The sequence below is a fragment of the Heteronotia binoei genome, chromosome 12 (assembly GCF_032191835.1).
Source record: "Heteronotia binoei isolate CCM8104 ecotype False Entrance Well chromosome 12, APGP_CSIRO_Hbin_v1, whole genome shotgun sequence".
In the NCBI taxonomy this organism is placed as follows: Eukaryota; Metazoa; Chordata; class Lepidosauria; order Squamata; family Gekkonidae; genus Heteronotia; species Heteronotia binoei.
This window is the reverse complement of record NC_083234.1, coordinates 43,398,540-43,421,010: the sequence shown is the minus strand read 5'-3', so window position 1 is coordinate 43,421,010 and position 22,471 is coordinate 43,398,540.

Below are 22,471 nucleotides of genomic sequence, written 5' to 3'. Positions count from 1 at the left end.
TGGATTTTTCCTACCTAAATGCAGAACTTTACATTTATCCCTGTTAAAATTCATTTGATTGGTTTTAGCCCAGTTTTTCAGCCTGTCAGGATCATCCTGGATCCTTTTTCTGTCGTCTACTGTATTTGCAACCCCTCCCAATTTAGTATCATCTACAAATTTAATAAGCATTCCCTCTATTCCTTCATCCAAATCATTGATAAAGATGTTGAACAAAACAGGTTCCAGGACAGATCCTTGAGGCATTCCATTTGTGACTCCTCTCCAAGAGGATGAGGAACCATTCACAAGCACTCTTTGGGTGCGATCTGTCAACTAGTTACAGATCCACCTAATGGGAACAGGATCCAAAGCACATTTTACCAACTTGTCAACAAGGATAGTATGTGGAACCTTATCAAAAGCCTTACTGAAATCAAGATAAACGATGTCTACAGCATTCCCCTGATCCAGCAAGGTAGTCACTTTCTCAAAAAAAGAGTTCAGGTTAGTCTGACATGACTTGTTCTTGAGAAACCCATGCTGGCTCTTAGTAATCACATCCATCCTTTCTAAATGTTCCAGGACTGACTGTTTGATGATTTGTTCTAAAACTTTTCCAGGTATAGACATCAAGCTGACAGCTTGGTAGTTACCCGGATCCTCCTTTTTCCCCTTCTTGAAGATGGGGACAATACTTGCCCACCTCTAGTCTTCCGGCACCTCTCCTGTTCTCCAAGAACTCTCAAAAATACTGGCCAGAGGCTCAGAAATCACATCCGCAAGCTCTTTTAGAAACCTTGGATGCAGTTCATCTGGCCCTGAGGACTTAGTTTCATTTAAAGAAACGAGGTGTTTATGCACTACCCCTATGCTGATCCTAGGTTAGAACTTCATACCCTCATTATGTGTTGTTTTTGCCATGTTAAGCACTGTTTCTCTCAGAAGAGAAGACTGAGGAAAAGTAGGAATTGAGCAGTTCCGCTCTCTCTTCATTACCTGTTACAATTTCACTTTCCTGCCTTCACAATGGTCCTTGCTTTTCTTACTCGGAACAAAAGAACCCTTTTTTGTTGTTTTTAGCATCTTTGGCCAGCATCAGCTCATACTGAGCTTTAGCTATCCTAACTTTTTCTCTACAAGCACTGAGACTTGTTTATATTCAAGGGGAACTTGTTTTGTTTGGCATACCCCCAATAACAGTTATTGGTCTCCCTCCCTGGTTGCGTTGTCTTTTATGTGTTTTAATTGAATTATGTTATAATTTTAATGTTGTTTTTATTGTCCTAATATTCTAATGTTTTTATGTTCACTGCCTTGGGGACACCTGATCAGGTGGGAAGGCAGCATTAAAATGTTCTGTAAAAAGGTAAAAGGTAGCCCCCCTGTGCAAGCACCAGTTGTTTCCGACTGTGCTGTGATGTCGCATCATGACAGTCTGTAAAAACCAATAAATAAAATAAACACCAGCTGTATATTGGTACTCTTTCTTTTATTGTAAAGGCCACCCTCTCCTTCGTTCACAGGCTGGGCCAGCAGAGAGCAGTGGTGCACTTAACTCACAAGCTGAGCTCTCCACGCTCCAGAACCTTATCTCTAGTCTCTTGCCTTTCTTTCCTTTCATCTGAAACTTCCTGTTATTTATCTTCTTTATTCTTTACTCTTCAGCAGTGCAGAAAATTGGCACTTAATTTGCTTTGTGAGCCGGAGCGTTGGTGGATTAATTGTCATTCCCTTCCTACTCCTGGTGTTACACCCTTCCCACCTTGCAGTTGTTGCAGCTCGTAAGCTCCAGCTTGAGGCACATTCAGTTCCTCCTCCCTGCCACTATTATCCTCTCTGCTCTTTTCGGATGTTGTCATTTGGAATGCAGTTCTGAGCAAGGGAAGGCAAAGAAAAAAACCCCAAGGGAGGCTGGGAAGTGGAAGTAAATGAATGCCAGTTTTCTTGGAGCCCCAAAGGTGCACTAGAGGGAAGAGCCATTGCTTTGCTGTGATATCCTGCAATTTGCAATCATTCACCATCTCTACAAAGCTACCACATTGTTTCTGAAACCTGAATTCAAATTGCAAGCATGCTTTGCTGTACAAAGATTGGAAAAAATTGTAGACAAGGAATCCTGCAGAGAAGCAGCAATGGACCTCCTCTGAAGACCAGTAATTACTGTGCATCTCTGCAGTAGGTGGAAATCGGTAATTCCACCATTCTTGATGCAGAACTACTACAGAGTCAGTGATTATAAGGCTTACTGGAAAGAGGAAGCTCATCCCCCTGCCATAAGACATGTTAATTCATTGTACAGCGCCTAGCTCACTGTGCTTTTGAAAATGTGCCTTTCAGAGTCTTTACAACTTGCCATTTCAGTTCTGGTGGGGACGCTGAGCGTACAGTTTTAATAACCAATAACCTGAAATTATTTGCTTCTGCCTGAGAAACTGAGTCTCAAAGGCATACACTGTTTTCTGTGTTCTGTGCTTTTTTTAAAAAAAGCTTCAGTCTCAACTACATGATGCAGATATCCATTCATTATATCCCAGGGGTGGCCAAACTGCAAGTCAAGAGCCACATGTGGCTCTTTCACACATATTGTGTGGCTCTCAACACTCCCCACCACCCTGTTGGCCAGCTTGGAGAAGGCATTTGTCTTTTTAAATCACTTCTCCAAGACAGCCAGCTGCTTGAAGAATGCATTTAGAGTTAATGTTGCTTTCTTTCCCTCCCCCATCTCCCTCCCCCATCTATTTCCTTCCTTCCTTCCTTCCTTCCTTCCTTCCTTCCTTCCTTCCTTCCTTCCTTCCTTCCTTCCTTCCTTCCTTCCTTCCTTCCTCTGATGTTCATGTCTTGCAGCTCTCAAACATATGACATTTATTCTATGCGGCTCTTACATTAAGCAAGTTTGGCCACCCTTATGATGGAATAACTCTTTCTGACTTCTTTTTGTTATCCCCCACCCCACCCTGAATTTTGTCTTGCCTCTTTAACTAGGGCCTGGAAAAGACACATCAAGCTTTCAGCTAGCTGTCTCTCCCAGCTGTTCCCAAATCAAAGTGAGACAAGAAACAATGCAGAAGAGTCACAGAAAGAAGATACAAAACCCAAATGGCAAACAACTTCAAGCTGTTCTGATCTCTTCAATGGGATATTTTGCTTATAGTGAAGTTGAGATATGAATGAATCTGTCTTTGAAGAAACATCTTTGTGGAACATGTTAAAGCTAGCAGCCACATCAGATGGGTCTTGTGAACAAATCACCTTTTCGGAAGGAGTCTTGACTCACTTATTTTGTGGAAGAATCCTCATTTTATATGTTCTATTGTGACTTCCATAGAAGCTTGACTTGCACAAAGGACTTGAGAGATTTCAAAACCTTATGGAATTTGTTATAGAAGTCCCTTTCCTTGGAAGGAGTTCTGTTACCCAGTAGGATTCCCAGTTTCTACCTTTTTTCTGTTTGAATTTTATACACTGTTTGAATTCTATACACTGTTGGATAACTATTGATGTTGTTTGTACTTTCTGAATTTTTGAAAAGAATATATTTATTGTCTTTGCAGTTGAGTTGTTTCTTGTGATTTGGCCACAGTACATTTGTAATTTGGGCCAAATCCAAGTGGACAAGGTCTTGAGGGTGAAGCCGATGGCAAGTGGAGAGTTTGCTCCATAGAAGCATTATGGTATGGGAGAAGCATCACATGGTATGGGAGAAGCCCAGAAAGACAGTCCATCACCAGCCCTGACTGAGTGTGCAGAAAGTTAACTGAGATATCCTGCTGAAGAAAAGTGGATACCTTTTTATCATTCTGGGAGATGACAGAGAAAATATGCAGGTATAATATACAGGCATATTGTATCCCACTGAGGTCCCTCCCCAGGCTCCATCCCCAAATCTCCAGGAGTTTCTCAATCTAGAGCTGGAAACCCCACACTCCCATCCCTTGCCAGTGCCGGGGGCAGGGGAACATGGCAACCCTAGTTTGAATCTCCACTCCGCCACAGAAGCTTGCTGAATGATCTTGGGCCATTCACACACTCTTAGGCTAACCTACACCACAGAGTTGTTGTTGGAAAGGAAGATTAATAATAATAATAATAAACTTTTATTTATACCCCGCCCTCCCCGCCTAGGCAGGCTCAGGGTGGCTAACAGGACATGGTAAACCATGATACAGATAAATAACAGATAATATAATTAATAATTTAGACAATAAAACAGTATGACATTAAAATACAATCGAATGGCGTATAAGATGGCTCGGTATTACTGATCTTATCAGGAGTTCTGTCTTAAAAAGCTAGCTGGAAGAGGGCAGTTTTGCAGGCCCTACGGAACTGGTTAAGATCCTGCAGGGCCCGCACCTCTTCCGGCAATTGATTCCACCATTGGGGGGCCTTTGTAGAGAACGCCTGTTCTCTGGTAGCTTTTAATCTAGTTTCTTTTGGCCCAGGGATTTCAAGAAGATTTTTTGAGCTTGATTGCAGTGCCCTCTGGGGAACATATGGAGAGAGGCGGTCCCTAAGGTAGGCAGGTCCTCGACCATATAGGGCTTTAAAGGTAACGACCAGCACCTTGTAACGAACCCGGTAAACAATTGGCAGCCAGTGCAATTCCCGCAGCCCAGACTGCACATGTTCCCACCGAGGCAGTCCCAGTAGCAGCCTGGCTGCTGCATTTTGCACTAGCTGCAGTTTCTGGGTTCGGTACAGGGGCAGCCCCATGTAGAGGGCATTACAGTAGTCCAACCTCGAGGTGACCGTTGCGTGGATCACTGTTGCCAGGTCGCCGCGCTCCAGGAAGGGGGCCAGCTGCCTCGCCCATCTAAGGTGAAAAAAGGCGGACTTGGCAGTAGCTGCTATCTGGGCCTCCATTGTCAAGGGAGGCTCCAGTAGAACTCCCAAGTTCTTAACTCTGCGCACTGCTACCAGTTGCGCCCCGTCAAAAACTGGGAGAGAGACCCCATTCCCTAAACCGCCGCGACCCAGGCAAAGGACCTCTGTCTTCGCTGGATTCAGTTTCAGACCACTCAGCTTAATCCAGTCTGCCACAGCTTGCAACGCTCGGTCCAGATTTTCTGGGGCATTGCCAGTCTGGTCACCCATCAATAGATAGAGCTGGGTGTCATCAGCGTACTGATGGCAACCCAGTCCATGTCTCCGGGCAATCTGGGCAAGGGGGCGCATAAAGATGTTGAATAGCATCGGAGAGAGAACTGCTCCCTGCGGCACCCCACAATTGAGTGAATGTCTCTTGGACAGCTCTCCTCCAATTGCCACCCTTTGTCCCTGACCCTCAAGGAAAGAGGAAACAAAACAAAAGAGGGGAGTATGTTGTTATGAGCTATTGTGCGTTCCTACAGGGTTTTGCTTAGGCCTCGCAAGTCTGGACATCTGATTGGCTGGGTGCTCTAGATCAGGGTTTCCAAAACTTTTATTTCCCATGGCCTGGTTATTTTTACACTTCTCCTTTGTGACCCACTAAAATTTGGGGGTGGAGCCAGGAGACTTTGGGGGTGGAGCCGGGATTCAGGAATTATGTCATTTCCTGTGGTGTCAAGGGCCAAGTGATGTCACTTCTGGGGTACACTGAACCAAAACTCCACCTTTTCCTGTGATGTCACTTCCAGAATGTCCACCAGTGGGGCCAGGGCACTAGAAGCCCTCCCCCCCTCCCAGCACCAAGAATACAGACAGAGCATCACTTGCAGGGAGAGAAAGAAAGAAAGAAAGAAAGAAAGAAAGAAAGAAAGAAAGAAAGAAAGAAAGAAAGAAAGAAAGAAAGAAAGAAAGAAAGAAAGAAAGAAAGAAAGAAAGGGGGCAAAGAAAAAAAAGCCTTCCTCACCACCAGATGATCTCAGCCAGCAACAATTCTGCCCCGGGATCATTTGGTAAAAATGGGAGGGAGAAGGAAGGAGAGGCATCTCAGCTCCTTTCTGCACAACACAGAGATGGGGGAAGGAAGCCAAACAGAGCTCAGACTTTGCAGCCTGTGTCAATCTTCAAGGCTAGCTTTTCTCTGCACAACAGAGAGACGGGGGAAGGAAGGAAACCAAATGGAGAGCAGACTTTGCAGCCTGTGTCAGTCTTCAAGGCTAGCTTTTCTCTGTACAACAGAGAGATGGGGGAAGGAAGGAAGCAGAGCAGAGGTCATGCTTTGCTGGGGGCAGGGCTAGCTTTGGCTTTTCTTGTGACCCGGTAGTGAGGCTTCCATGGCCCAGTACTGGGTCACGACCCTGCAAATGGGAAACACTGCTCTAGTTACTCTCTTCCCTATTAGAATTTTGAATGTGGGGGCGGGAGAAGCTAGATAAGGTCCCATTGTTAGACAACAGGATTCCATCCTGCTTTCTGTCGGGCCCAACTTCTCCAGACATTGGTACCCATCCTACCTTGCTCACTCTTTCCTCTACTCCTGAATCACCACCTGGGATGTTAACACACAGTTTCTACACAACTTACCCATCCTCCTGAGCTTGCACAATCCTGATCTGAATTCCTACACACTCTAGTGATCTTGGTAACCATCTGGTTACCAGCCCCTACTACCTTGCTTTGGGTATTTTTTCCTTCCAGCCCTGAACCCAAAGTTGCAAAAACTATTTTTTTTTTTACAGTTTATGCATTGTATGAGTTCTGTAAATAATAATGGGAGAGGAGAGCCAATACATAATAAAGTATGAGAGGAGGCAGCTAAGATCAAATACAGAAAAAAACATAATGTGCAGTGTTATTTTGGGTGGAAATGTTGAATCATTTTTAGAACTCAAACATTTCATTTCTTATAAGTTGATATACGTGTTCATTTTGTCCATCTGTTGTCTCTGGTCAGATATGTCTTTTAGGTTTCTGAAACACCACAAAAACCAGAACAGCATGTTTACCAAAGCTGAAAGGAGATTTGAGTATATACATCATGAATAGGGGTGTTATTACCTCCCTTTCCCCTCCCACTGACCTAGTCAGCCATGGTCAAAGAGGCTTTTCAGGGAGATTTCCAGAATCTCCTTCCTACAGACTATCTAATAGTTTATTCCTCCAAGTCTCTGTTCCCTGCTTGGAGAAGGGGAAGAGGTTGAACATTCCTTTGCCTCTCCTGCTAGATCTATTTAGCATTTATATGAAGGTAAGCAGGAAAGCAATTACACTGACACTTCCCCTCCTCTGTTTGTTCTCCGCCCAGAGGGGATAAATACTTTTAAAACGCAAAATGGAGATTTAGATCAGCTCAAACCTCCCAGGAAAAAATACATTTCTTCACAATCTCCATTTGCCTTTTCCCCACAAGCAGCTGCCAGCCAAGAATCCAATCTTAGAGATTAGCTGAGGAGAAAAGGACCAGGATGCAGAGAAATCAGCTGTAACAAAGGAGACAGTTCCATACATAGGGTTGCCAGCTCTGGCTTTGGAAATACTGGGAGATTTGGAGAGTGGAGACTGAGGAGTGTGGGTTTTAGGAAGGAGAGGGACTTCAGTGGAGTATAATGCCATAGAGTCTACCTGTCAAAGCAACCATTTTCTCTAGGGGAACTGATCCCTGTTGCCTGGAGATCAATTATAATAGCAGATCTCCAGCTACCACGTGGAGGCTGGCAGCCCTACAGACTTACCCACTTCTACTTTTGTGCACGGCCGGCCCTTCCACTAGGCAAACTAGGTGGTTGCCTAGGGCGCCTGCAGGGTGGGGGTGCCAAATTTGGCCATCCCCCCTCCCCATACCACAGACAAAATGCTAGTTTGCCTCTTCCTCCACCCATTCCCCTCCTCCTTGCTTGCCTCTTCTCATCCTCCGCTCGCCCACCCTACCTCCTCCCCACTGATTCCCTTTGTCCTCTCACCCGTCCCTTCTCATCTGCTTGCCTGCCCTGCCTCCTTTCCGTCAATGCAGCAGGAACTAATTTGCATATGAAGCCACACCCCTGACACCAAGCCAGCCAGAACTGTGTTCCTGTGTATTCCTGCTCAAAAAAGGCCCTTGGTATATTTCTTCCTAATCGCTTCCAAACAAGCTGTTTAAATTGTGTGTTTTGTTTTTGGCTTGTTGTTTCATTATTCACTAGCTGCCTGTAGGTTTGTACAAAGATGAAGCCGTAAAATAAATTCCTTCTCTTCTCTCCCCCATTACTATTAAAACTAGCTGTAACTTCATTTGGCAAAAACCATGCCTCACTCTGTGGTATATATGCAGCCAAGGTTTATTTTCCTATTTGTGTCTCCCCTTCTGGCCATTTCCACATCATTATTTCCATGTCTGTTTCTCAGAACAAGCAGAGACATAGGATGCTCACGTCAAGAGAGTCTGTGCGAGTGGGTGGTGTCGTCACGGGGGAAAGATCTGAGCAGCAGGGAGGCAACATTATGACTGAAGGGAGCCACATAAGGTTGCCAGCTCCCAGGTGGGGCCTGGAGACATCCCAAAATTACAGCTGATCTCCAGATGACAGAGATTAGTTCTCCTAGAGAAAATGGCTGCTTTGGAGGGTAGACTCTATGGCATTGTACTTTCCAGAATTATTCCCCTCCTCAAACCTCACCCTCCCCAGGCTGTAACTCCCCGCCTCTCCAGGAATTTCCCAACCTAGAGCTGGCAGCCCTAGAGGAGCAGCCAATGCCTGCTGCAGTCAGAAAAGGGCAGGTTTTCATACACAGCAAAAAGCACAGAGCCTGAACCAAGATAATCTGGAGCAAAGACTTATTTTTTGGCAAGGAGGTGCTGCTAAGAGTGGCAGAAAGAGAAGGGCCTGATCAAATTGTGGAGCACAATGCACCACCATGTTCTCTCACATCAGCCTCAGTGGAATGAATGAGAACTGCTGAAACTCACCAGTGAGTGGCGCTCTCAGTACGCTAAACTGAGACTCCATTAGGGCCCGCTCTCACCGTTTTATTATTAACGATGGAGTCATTGGTTATTGCTGTGAAGAATGATATGAATATATTGGGGATAATCCAGATAGGTCTTTAAATGAACGTTGTTGCAAACTATATGTTCAATACAGATGGACCTATTAAAATCCTTGCATCCTTCTGAAGCCTTTTTTTTGTAAGATATATACCAGAACATCAAGTAAATCATTAAAAGATGAAATTGCTAAATAGAAGACCTGAGCATGAATTTAAATGAGGCATTATTATACGATCCAATGTAAAAACATATAGTATTAGGGCAAAACTACAGTGATTGTGTTTGACACACAGCTGCTGCTGAGAATGTCAGCCTCATGTTAATTTCTGTCTCCCATCCTGTGACATCATCATGTGTGTTCCCCCCCCCCCCACACACACACATCAGCAGACAGCATTGGACTGCAGCTGGGAAAACCTGTGTTCAAATCCTCACTCACCTGATTGGAAATGCTTCCTTAGAATAATAAAATTACAGAGATGGAAGGGGCCATGCAGACCATCTAGTCCAACCCCCTGCTCATTACAGGATCAGCCTAGAGCAGGGGTGGCCAAACTTGCTTAACTTAAGAGCCACATAGAATAAACAGCAGATGCTTGAGAGCCACAAGACATGAACACCAGATGTAGGTAGGGAAGGAAGGAAGGAAGGAAGGAAGGAAGGAAGGAAGGAAGGAAGGAAGGAAGGAAGGAAGGAAGGAAGGAAGGAAGGAAGGAAGGAAGGAAGGAAGGAAGGAAGGCAGACAAATAGATGTGGGATGGAAGGAGAGGTGGAAAGAAAGTAACTTTAAATGCCTTCTCCAAGTCAGCCACCTAGACGATGGGAGCTTTGAGAGCCACACAATATATGTTAAAGAGCCACATGTGGCCCCCGAGCTGCAGTTTGGCCACCCCTGGCCTAGTGCATCCCCAACAAGTGTTTTTCCACCCACTGCTTAAAGACTGCCATTGAGAAGGAGCTTACCACCTCCCTCAGTAGCTGATTCCACTGTTAAACAACCCTTGCTGTACAAAAGTTTTTCCTAATATCCAACCGGTACCATCCCACCCTTAATTTAAACCCATTATTGTGAGTTCTGTCCTCTACTGCCAACAGGAACAGCTCCCTGACTTTCTCTGACAGCCCTTCAAATGCTTAGAGAGCAATCATGTCTCCCCTCAACCTCCTCTTCTCCAGACAGAACGTTCCCAAGTCCCTCATCCTTTCCTCATAGGGCTTGGTCTCCAGGCCCCTGATCATCCTCATCACTTTCCTCTGCACCTGTTCCATTCTGTCTACATCCTTCTTGAAGTGAGGCCTCCAGAAATGCACACAACACTCCAGGTGCACACAACACTCCAGAAATGCACACAACACTCCAGATGCACACAACACTCCATTGTACAGCAGAACTAGGACCTCTTGTGATTTGGATGTTCTGCCTCAAGATGGCATTAGTCTTTTTTGTCACTGAATTACACTGGCTGCTCATATTTAATTTACAGTCCACCCATACCCTAAGATCTTCTTCCCACACACGGCTACCCAGAAGTGTATCCCCCATCCAGTTTGAGAGGCAGTTTAGTGTAGTAGTTAAGTGCACAAACTCTTATCTGGGAGAACCGGTTTGATTCCCCTCTCCTCCACTTGTAGCTGCTGGAATGGACTTAGGTAAGCCATAGCTCTTGCAGAAGTTGTCCTTGAAAGGGCATCTGTTGTAAGAGCTCTCTCAGCCCCACCTACCTCACAGGATGTCTGTTGTGGTGGGGGGGGGGAGAGGTAAAGGAGATTGTGACCGCTCTGAGACTCTGAGATTCAGAGTATAGGGCAAGATATAAATCCAATATCTCCTCCTCCATGTGTGTTGCTCATTTTTGTTACCTAGATGTAGAACTTGGCACTTATACTTGTTAAAGTGTGTCTTGATCGCTTCTGCCCATTTTTCAGTGTGTTCAGATCTCACTGAATTTTATCTTCAGGTGTGTTTGCTGCTCCTTCCAATTTGGTGTCATCTGCAAATTTAATGAGTAGCCCCTGCACACCCTCATCCAGATCACTGATAAAAATATTGAAAAGTACTGGGCCCAGAACCAAACCCTGTGGCACCCCACTGTACACTTCCTTCCATTCAGATGAAATACCATTGAGAACTGCTCTTTGAGTGCAGCTCTCCAACCAGTTCCCTATCCACCTAACTATTCTAGAGTCCAGTCCACAGTCCTCTGGTTTACCCATCAGAATATCATGAAGAACCCTGTCGAAAGCTTTTCTGAAGTCCAGGTAAACAACATCAACAGCATTCCTTTAGTCCAGTAAGCTTGTCACTCAATCAAAGAAGGAAATGAGGTTGGTCTGGCAGGACCCATTGGGACAAATCCATGCTGACTTCCCTGGAATACCAGAGTTGCCTTTAGATGCTTGCAGATTGAGTTCTTTAAAATCTGCTCCAGTATCTTCCCTGGAACAGAGGTCAGATTGACTGATCTGTCATTTCTTGGGTCATCCCTTCCTCCTTTTTTGAAAATTGGGATAACATCTGCAATCCTCTAGCCTTGTAGCATATCTCCGGTCCTCAAAGAGGTCTGGAAGATGATGGACAAAGGTTCTGCAAGCTCTCTAGGAAGTACTTTGAGCACACTTGAGTCATAGCATCTGGCCCGGGGAATCTGTACTCATTCATTGCAACTAGGTGCCTCTCAACTACCTCTCTGTCCATGGCAACCAGCAGCCTCCAGATGCTGTGCCTTGCCTACTACCATCTCTAGATGAGCCTGTTCTGTTTTTCAGAGAAAAACTGAGGCAAAATAGACATTAAGCCTTTCTGCTTTCTCTCTGTCCTCTGTCAGAGTTTCTCCATTGTCACCCTGCAGTGGGCACAATGCCTCTTTCATCTTACATTTGCTCCTCACATAGCTGGAGAAGATTTTATTGTCACAACAAGCCTCTCTGGCCAGCTTTAGCTCACTGTGAGCTTTGGCCTCTCTGATGGCTGACCTACAGTGCCTAGCAACCTGCAGATACTCTTCTTCCTTGTTTGTTCTAAACCTCAATAGGCTGCTGGGGGCAGGGATGGGGAAAGGCATTTTTGATCAGAGAAGTGGTACAGGGAAGATTACATGAAGTCCCTTTTACTCAGCATAACAGACCTGACCCATTCCATACTGCTCCCCTCCCTGCGGCTGTTTTTAATGATCAAATTACAAATTGGGAATTTTAGTCATGGAACTTGAATGTAATTAAAAGTTTGGACTGCAGTTTTGTCTGCAGATGTGTAAGGAATCGTGCAGTTAATATCAGAGAAATTTTGGCTCCTAGGGTTTCTCCACATAGTTTTCCCCCCTTTGATTCTGGCCTCATAGTGTTTGGGTTTATCCTCTGATTTCTACATGTATTTTTGTGTCTTTAGTTTTAACTTTGGCGTTTTTGTCCTTCCCCCTCCCCGGTTTTTTAGACTAATTTTACCCCAATATTTTTCTGAAAGCCAATTTTGAGTCAGCTTTTTCCTCATGCATAATGTTTCTGTTAGTTTTGTTTGACCCTTCCCATCTACCTCTAATTGGACATTTGTGGTCAAACCACTCCCTCGCCTTCCCCTACTCTGAAGATGAATAATGCCTGTTTCCTTTTTAAAAATTGTATTAAATATCACTACATCACTGGGGCACTGTAACAATAGACTTAGGAGGTTCTCTGAATTCTTAGGTTTCACTTTAAAAAAGAGTAAGACTCTAGTCCCTTTCCTCATGGAAATATAAGGAAAAAGGCATGAGGGAAAGAACTGGATGGAGATTTTCTTTTTTATTTAAAAAAAAGAAAGCTAGGGATTCAGAAAAACTTCTAAGCCTATTATTACAGTGCTCCAGTGATATAGTAATATTTTAGTGCCATTTAAAAAAACAAAAGAGGTGTGATGCCACCAGTGACACCGCTGATGACACCCTCCCTTGAAAATTCTCATTACTGAAGGCACATCCAGAAGAAAATAAACTGACTCCATAATTTTGAAAATGCGCAGAGAAGGCAGAACAGCCATGCCCAAACTGATTCCAAAATCAGGAGTAAATCAAGTGTGTGGAAAAGCCCCTCATCTCAGCAACTGAAATGCAGAGAAAGTAGAGCATGGGCATTTGTGTGTGAGAGATCATTAAATTACATAGACATAAGATGAATTGGAATTCCCCTCTGAAACATCCTCACTTTCTTACTGTTTTGGATGTCTGGAGGTTTCTGTATGCAAATGGCTTAACAAAGGAAGGTTTTTAGACCCTGTAGATCCTGCTGACAGTATTTCCCAGATGCTGGAGTGAGCCAGGAGCTCTGATTATTCATTGCCCAGATGTCATCAATCTCTCCTGTGCTCAAAGCTAATTATTCTTCAGAAACTCCTGGTTCAAGATCATAAATGCAAACTGCAGACATGTTGGCAGGCATTCTTGCAGCTCTGTCCCCAAACCACCTTGAACTGCCTGGTTCTTTAAAGTGGATATATAAGAATAACCACAGCCTCTCCCCCCCCACCGCCCGACCCAGTTCTGTAATGCTGAGAGCAGCATGTTGAGAAAGAGCTGTTTGGCATAGTCTGTGCTCAGTTGGGTCTTAATTTAGGAATGTCAGACCCAAAATTGGACTGTAGCTCATACCTATTACTGAACAGGCTCTGGAATACACCCAAAGGTCATTTAGACTAAGTCACTCCCAGAAGACAGGAGTGCGGGCACACGTTCATCTTCTACAAATGAATCTACATCCTGGCCGTACCATGTTTTCCACTCAGACTCCCTCTGTGCCTTAACACCTCCCTGCTTGGGCCACTTGCCCAGTCCTTTAAGGCCTGAGGTCTAGAAACAGAAAGGGGTTCAAGGCCTGCATTCAACAAAAACCACTCTGTCTTCATTGGCCTTACTCTGGCTTTTAAAGGCCAGCCTAAAGAGGGGGCAGGTCCATCCATAGCTTTCTGAATTCTTGTGGTAGGATGTCTCTCCAGCCAGAGGCATGGCCAACAAGATGACACACCATCCTCAGGTTGGCCTTTGGACATGCCTCCATTTTGTAGCACTGAGTCAGTCCTAGGGGTCCCAACCCTCCCGCCCTGGCGGGGGACCCCAGGATTTCCCCCCTCCTCCCCCGCTCCCCCAAAAAATGGAAGGGGGGGAGAGGGGGGAAATGGCGAGCCGCCCCGTCCCGGAGCGTGCGAGGCCGCCGTGCTGCTGCCGCCCTCTTCCCGCCCAGTGAGGCCGCAGGCGGCGGGCCTGCCGGCGCCCAGCAGCAGGAGGAGGCGGCGGCGGAGGAGCTGTCGGCCGAGGGCCTCGCTGGCTGGCGGCGTTGGCAGCACAGCCCCGCCAGCACCAGCGCGGCAGCGCCGGAGGCCGAGGAGGAGGCCCCGAGCCCCCAGCCCCGCTCTCCATGCCCGCGCCACCACCCTGCTTCACCCAGGCTTCCAGCCTCAGGCAGGGCCGAGGGGCAGGGAGGACGAGCGGGAGGAGGAGGAAGGGACAGCTTCCTCCTCAGGCGGCGGCTGCGGCGCGGGAACCTGCGGCTGCGGCGCTTGTCACAGCCTCGATCTTGGCTCCACCCCTAACATCTCCTGGCTCCACCCCCAAAGTCTCCTGGCTCCACCCCCAAAGTTCCCAGGTATTTCTTCAATTGGACTTGGCAACCCTAGTCAGTCCATTTAAGATCACTGTAGGGGCTCAATTCTGGTCAGGACCACTGTGGTGCAGAGGGAACAGGGGCTCCTGTCCCTCCATGCTGTTTCTGGTTTGGATAGGGATGCCAGCCTCCAGGGGGGACCTGAGGATCCCCCAGAATTACAGCTCATCTCTAGATATGTTTGCCTGGAGAAAATGGATGCTTTGGAGGGTGGACTCTACGGTATTGTACCCCACCCTGAAGTCTCTGTCCTCCTTGGGCTCCATTTCTGAATTTCCAGGAGTTTCCTAACCTGGATCTGACAACCCTACTCCTCCCCAATCCCCCACAGGTGGCCAGAATGGACCTGGCAACCCTAGGTTCAGATAAAAGGGACATTGGGGAAGTAGCCATGGATAAACCAAAATAGCTTGGCTTCAAGTTAATGGTTTTTGCTCTTCCAAGTAATGTATATTGGTGTTACAGTAACTGTCATACTCCCCTTTAATTAAAATAAATAAATTTTAGGCCACTTTTCTCCACCAGCATGGAGACTTCTGAGGTTTGTAGTTCAGCAAAAGTGCTGAGAAATTCTGTTAGAGATGCCTACTCCCCATCATTCCAAACTAAAGTCCCCAAGATTCTTGGGAAGGAGTGCCTGTTCTGGCTGGTTTAATTCTAGACACATATCCTTCTTCTAGCACCAATGTACTTCTGATGATACACTTTATAATCAGGGAGCAGAACCTGCACATCTTTTACTTCCAAATATTCTAGAACCCTTGGAGACAACTATGCCAGCCCTCTCAGGGACCCTTTGCTCACCAGGTTTCTGACTCCTCTAATCACGGTCCTGGTTTTGTTTTTTAAAAAAGATTTTAAAACTGTTGTGTCCTAGGCTCAAATGGGAGAACTGTTACTTTTGGAGGGAACTGTTACTTTTGGAGGGAAGCTGAACAAGCCAAAGCTTGTACTCCACACCAGGGTTCCAGAGAAGGCCTAAGCGTGCCCAATCAGGGGAAGGATTGAAATATAAGTAGCCAATCAACATCTAGGCTCATACTGTACTCTGATAGGCTCTTAGGGCCCTGTAAATAGCCAATCCATGTACATAGTTAAGGACCAATCAGAAGGGGGCAAGAATTGTATAAAGGAGCGGGAAGTTTGAATAGAGCTCAGTCTGTGTGTGTGTTCCTGAAGTAAAGCTTGCTGAAATCACTCTCCGACTCTGGTCTCTTACTGCGCCGACCTCAGTACTTTACAAAAACATTTTGTTAATGTGCCATATTGCCATTATTTGTACAATTTGTACATTACTTTTCTCTGATGGGAGCAGCAGCAGCAGCAACTTGGAAGTGCATTACTGATCTCCAACATTAGGGGAGCTAAGTGTTTATCTTGGTTTATCTCAGAGAAGCAACTGCTGCTAGGCCTAGAGAAGAGATCCAGGCCAGGCTATGAATTAGCTTAGATGCAGAAGTAGGGTTGCCACCCTCCACATGGGGCCTGGAGATCTCCTGCTTTTACAACTGATCTCTGGCTGGCAGAGATCACCTCCCCTGGAGAAAATGGCTGCTTTGAAGGGTGGACTCTATAGCATTGTACCATGCTGAGGCCCCTCCTGTCCCCAAACCCCACTCTCTCCTGTATCCACCCCCAAAATCTCCAGATATTTTCCAGCACAGACCTGACAACACTTTGCAGAAGGGGGACAGCTGCCTACAGAAAGGCAGGGGGACTGATGTTTCATTTTGTGTATGTTATTAAATATATTATACAAGTATTTCAGTTACATTGCCATCCTTTATTTACTTCATTGATACTCCGCCTTTCTCACCACTGGAGACCTAGGATTACAGTTCTCCTCTCCTCCATTTTATCCTTACAATAACCCTGTGAGGTAGGTTAGGCTGAGAATATGTGACTAGCCCAAAATCACACAGCAAGCTTCCATGGCAGTGTGCGCATTCAAACCTGGTTCTCCCAGATTGTAGTCTGATACTGTACACCATGCTGGCTCCCAGCTGTCTAATATAATTTGTTCTTCATACTTTTCAAATATAGCAAGCTATGTATTGAAGGAAGCTTGACAACTTTTTTTTTTTGGGGGGGGGGGTAGTGTATTTGTATCTCATGGTACTCAACCAAAAAGTGATACCAGAGAAGAAAAATGAAGAAAAACATATCAGGAGAGAGAACAAAAGATGAACAGGATCAGTTGTAACATATTCACTTTTTACTTAAGCAAAAAGATGTGTGGGGTGTGTGTAGCCAGTTGTCCATTAAAAAGCCTTGTATAGCAGGTATTATATGTGCAACCTACAAATAAGTAGGTTTTGGGTGGGCTTTTATGTTTGTCATATTTACAGATATATACAGTGGCTTTATTTGATTGTTTTGTTACTGGTCTCCTATAAGTTGTTTTTAAAAGACATCTCTCTTCAGTTTAATTTCTCAATGTGCTCAGTGAGACTGTGATTCCCCTCTTCCATACAACCACTACCAATTGCTTCAGAAAGCACACTATGTCTATTTGTGTTCTGTACTTCAATACTATAAAATACCCCTTAAAATCAAGTCTTGCTATTCACTGTTGTGTTGTTAATAGTGCCCTTCACTTCTGTTGTAGGGAAGGGAAGGAAAAGGAGATGATAAGCAGCTCTGAGACTCCAAGTGAAGGATGAGGTATAAATCCAGTCTCATCCTCCTCCCCCTCCCTTTTTGGGGGCCTGGAAAGAGTTTGGCTTGAGCTTGTTTTGCCGCAGACATTGATTTGCTATGTGTTTCTCCCTGCAACTGGCTCTATCCTTTGCCACCCTCTTCTTCTCCAGCCTCACCTGGAACTCTGGCAGCCAAAATCCAGGGCCCCTGATTCTTCTATGCTGCCCCAGAATTTCTTTTGATGGGTTACACAACTTTTTTTAAATCTGGTTTCTAGTTGGATATGCCATCATGTATGTTGCCTTACTGCAACTGGGTTATCCCCAGGGTGGGGCCAGTGAATACATTGCCCCACCAAAAAGTTTTGTTTAAAGGTTTTTAATTTGTGGCATGACCATTTCCATTTAAAGCATGAGTTTGTTTTATTTAAAGGTTGCCGTATCTCCAAAACTGAGCAGCCAAATTATGATTAGCATCAGGGCAAGCTCAGCTACCCAGTCCTATCCTGAAGTGAGCAATCCTAAGAAGGTCTACTCAAAAGTAAGCCACATTCTATTCAAGCAGACTTACTCCCCGGAAAGTGCTTTCTGGATTGCATTCTTCATTAGGCTGGCAAGGGGGTTTAAAGGGGTCACTGAAATCAGGAATGGCCAATGTCTTTAGCCTCAGAGCTGGATCCTCCCTGGTCAGATTTTTCAGGGACCTCATGATGTCCCCATTCCCCCCAACTGGCTGTGACAGGGTCAGGCCCTTTGTGGAAATGTAGCAGCATACAATGAGGAAGGCTGGTTAAAAGCCTGCATTATAGCCTATCCAGATTTTAGGGATGGGGCAGATCAGGAATCAAAAACAAAAAAAGCTTCTGTTTCAACCTGAGATTCATCGCAGGCGGGCATGTGCCTGTGGAGAAAGGAAGCACTGACACAGTGCTGCGTCAGCACATCATTCTCTGAGCCCCTACTGGCCATTGCTGATCATCAGCCAGGGAAATATAATCTCAAGTATGTTGCCTTTGGCTGACCTGGATACAGCAGGGTAAGACACGGCCAGTCAGGGTTTACAAAATAATGTGCTGGAGAAGCCCCGTGCAAATCCCAAACTCACTGAGAGAGCCAAGGTGACTGAACAGGCTGGCAGCACCCAAAAACTGTTAGTTCAGCATAAATCTATGCAGCTGAAATCAGACATAATATTTAAATAGTGGCTGCAATAGGGTCTTAGCTCACAATGTGAAACTGATTTGCAATTTGCCTTGCACACATGCATGCCAGTATGTCAAACCCTAGTCTGGCCACTTGTTTTGACCTTCCTCCCATGTTTAATGTAGGCTGTCAGCTTTGTTTCCTTAAAATAAAGCAGCATAGCTGTGTTTTATGTGTCCACCCTGTGAGGAAATGACCCCTCTTTCCCCAATATTATAGTCACGAACATGGTTGCCAGGGCGCCTGGAGAAATGAGCCTGCACCCGACTGGCCAGAGAGTGCACGCAAAACCATCCAGGAACGATATGGGACTCATGTGTACCAACAGCATAAGTTTATAAGTGTTCTAAACAGGCACAGAGTGCCTGCCGACACGCACGGACGTTTCCCCGCTACTGCATGGAGTCCGCCATGGTGAGGAGGAGGCTACGCCGCCACGGAGCTGTCCAGGCGACCGGTGTTGAAGCGCTAAGCATGGAAGCCACTGTGTTTCGCTAACACCACTTGTAGCCATCTTCCTGCCTGGCTGGGCTTCATTCCTTCTTGGTGGGAACCTCACGTACACACCTTGAGTCATTCCTAGCCCGCAAGCAACCCATCCGTTTTATGAATGGATTAATAGCTCGACTGTTGATCCTAATTGCTCAGTAATATCCTGACTGTAACTCTGGCATAGGAGACGATGAGAAAAGAGGAAGGATCTCTCCTGTCACATCCAAGCCTTTTGTCTACACCGGGGATACCTAGGTCCATATCTGATTCCCTATTGTCACATTCCCAGATAATCCCATCTTATCCCAAGCACCCAGCCATCTCCATATTGATATCACCGGAGCCACCCCAGGCCCTGTCGCAACCTGGAAGTTTCCAGGATGCCCAGGATGAAGGTGAAGTTCATTGGCTAAAGCATACACCCAATCAGGTGTCACCAAAGACTCACCATTGGTCCAGCCGATGTCCAGCCTTCTTGGTCATCAGCAGAACCTCCCATCTCCCCTCCCAGTCACCTCCCATCCCCTCGGGACGTAGGTGACTCTTTATAACCTGTGGACTAGCTACCCACAGGTGTGCTCTCTATTCAGCAACCCCCATATCCCGCTGTATAGATACATCCCCGATTCCTGATCAGTTTCGGGTCTCCCCCATTCCCTCATTCGTCGCCATCGGAGTCTTCCTTGGAGTCTGCGAGAGGTAGTATCACCCTGTATGTTTATCCTTATATGTACCCCTATCGATCTATCTATATTTCTTTAGACCTGTGTGAATGTGTGATTGTTTTGTATTTTTATCTTGTATGAAAGAACTATTATTCCAAATAAATTACAATTGATTTTATTAAATTAGAGTCCAGTTAATTGAGCATTCACTCTCTGAATGGTTGAGCCTGGTATACATTGGTAAAAAGATTCCTATTAAAGCCGGGTGTCCATCAAACTAATTCCCCAACCTCGTTTTGAGGGCATTTTGGCTTACAACCCCCACCCCCGTTTTTCTGATAAACCATAGACATTTTTTAAAAACTTGCAAAGCTGATTTGAGCATGGGAGAGGGCAGCATCATAGGTGCTGCACTGTCTGCAGTTGTTTTTCCTTACTCTGATCCACTCTAGTTAGCTGCAAAATTAATTTCCTTAGCTCACATCCCAAAAAAAAGAAGGTACATTTGAAATGAGGTTTGTGTGGGTGGCTTACAGAGACTGCATCTCTTGAAAGAGGTTAGTACAAAACAATCCTGCTCTAACACCATCAATGAAAACACATGAACACCCACCACACAATCATTTATACTGAACTGCAGTGTTTATATCTGTCGTGGAAGTGATTTGGGGTGAAACAGATATAACATTTGTAGAGCCGTAGGGCTGGTGTAGAAGCACCCTCTGTTCATTCATTACAAATCCACCTTTCTTTCTCCACGGTCAAGCTCTAAAAATTGAGTTCTGCAAATTTCCAATAAAAGCTAGCTATGCATAGCATGTATTGGCTAGTACTCATCAGTGACTACTAAAACATGTACCACACACCCCAAGATGTAGCCTCTGAAGTAATTGTGCAATAATTAAAACAAATATTTACATTAAGAAAATGTAAAGAAGCACCAACACACTAGCAAATAAACATAATGCTGTACTTTCATTTTTTAAAAAGTTATCAGATACCCAAAATATTAGGAGAAGGGAAGAACAAGACTAGTAGAAGCTGACTTGATAGAAAGTCTGCCTGTTATGTAAATGGCAAAGCCTATATGAAGCCACAGGTGAGGAACCTGCTGCAACTTCAATAATCAGATTTATCTTTGTCTACAAGAAAAGATAATGTTGCAGAAGGATCTTATCACCACCAAGCAGAAAGAGATGCTCTAGCAGAATGCCAAGGACTGATTGCCCCCCAAATCGGAATAAGGAGTCGGACACAACTGCATTGGTATAAATAATGGGACACTTTATTAAACATTTATTTATTTATTTATTCGTGATTTATATCCCGCCCTTCCCATGAGTGGCTCAGGGCGGCTTCCAGAAATTGGTCAAACATAAAAATTAAACAATTTAAGTATATAAACAATTAAATATTTTAAACAGTTAAAACCTTAAAAACCAGTTATTTCGATTACATATAAACAGACGTCTGGCCAAGTTACATCGAGTTTTCATCCTAGCTAGGTCTAAGCTAGCCGGAAGAGGGTCGTCTTACAGGCCCTGCGGAACTGAACCAAGTCCCGCAGGGCCCTCACCTCCTCCGGCAGCTGATTCCACCATGTGGGGGCCATAACGGAGAAAGCCCTTTCTCTGGTGGATTTCAAGCGGGCTTCTTTTGGCCCGGGGATAGTGAGGAGATTTTGTGTTCCTGACCTCAGTGCTCTCTGGGGAACATGTGGGGAGAGACGGTCCTTCAGGTAGGCAGGTCCCAGGCCATATAGGGCTTTAAAGGTAATAACCAGCACCTTGTACCGGACTCGGTATATCACTGGAAGCCAGTGCAGAGTCCGGAGACCCGGCTGAATGTGTCCCCACTTTGGGAGACCCAATAACAGCCGGGCCGCGGCATTCTGCACCAGCTGCAATTTCCGAGTCCGGGACAGGGGCAGCCCCATGTAGAGGGCATTGCAGTAGTCCAACCTCGAGGTGACCATAGCATGGATCACTGTTGCTAGGTCGTCGCGCTCCAGGAAGGGGGCCAGCTGCCTTGCCCGCCTAAGATGAAAAAATGCGGACTTGGCAGCGGCTGCTATCTGAGCCTCCATCTTCAAGGAAGGCTCCAACAGCACCCCCAAGCTCCTAACCCTGTCCGCCGCCGTCAGCGGCGCACCATCAAAAACTGGCAGGGGGATCCCCCTTCCCGGGCCGCGACGACCCAAGCAAAGGACCTCTGTCTTCGTAGGATTTAGCTTCAGCCCACTCAGTCTGAGCCACTCAGCCACGGCCCGTAGTGCCCGGCCAAGATTTTCCGGGGCGCAGACCGGCCGGTCGTCCATCAGTAGATAGAGCTGGGTGTCATCAGCATACTGGTGACACCCCAGCCCATACCTTCGGGCAATCTGGGCAAGAGGCCGCATGTAGATGTTAAATAACATCGGGGAGAGAACCGCCCCTTGGGGCACACCACAGTCGAGTGTGCGCCTCCGGGATAGCTCCCCCCCAATTGCGACCTTTTGTCCCGACCTTCCAGGAAAGAGGAAAGCCACTGTAAGGCCAACCCCTGAATCCCCGTGTCAGCGAGGCGGCACGTCAGTAGCCGATGGTCGACCGTGTCGAACGCAGCCGACAGGTCTAACAACATCAGCACTGCCGAGCCACCCCGATCCAGATGCCGTTGAAGGTCATCCACTAGGGCAACCAACACTGTCTCCGTCCCGTGTCCCGGGCGAAAGCCGGACTGAAATGGGTCAAGGACGGAAGCGTCCTCCAGGAAAGTCTGTAACTGCATCGCCACTGCCCTCTCGATAAGTTTACCCAAAAAGGGCAAATTTGAAACCGGCCGATAGTGTGCCAATTGGGCCGGATCTAAAGATGGTTTTTTTAGGAGGGGACGGACCACAGCCTCTTTGAGTGGCGTTGGAAAGTCCCCTTCCATTAGGGGTCTATTTATGATATCCCGTACAGGATATCTAAGATCCCTCTGGCAAG